This window comes from Cystoisospora suis (assembly GCF_002600585.1).
Source record: "Cystoisospora suis strain Wien I chromosome Unknown contig_8881, whole genome shotgun sequence".
Classification (NCBI taxonomy): domain Eukaryota; phylum Apicomplexa; class Conoidasida; order Eucoccidiorida; family Sarcocystidae; genus Cystoisospora; species Cystoisospora suis.
This window is the reverse complement of record NW_027161659.1, coordinates 1-207: the sequence shown is the minus strand read 5'-3', so window position 1 is coordinate 207 and position 207 is coordinate 1.

Genomic DNA, 207 nt, shown 5'->3' with positions numbered 1-207 from the left:
GAAAGAAACCTCCTCGCGTCAATTGCTAGGCAGTCGAGGTCTCCTAGTTACGAAGATCAATCGGTCGATCTTAAATAGCGATGGATGGAGAGAGACGTTAAAGAGACATAGAGGGGGTTGGGTAGGATCTTATTGCTCGCTATGTGCTTCTATATCGATCTAGTAGATATATTTGTATACATATTATACATATATATATATGTGTAG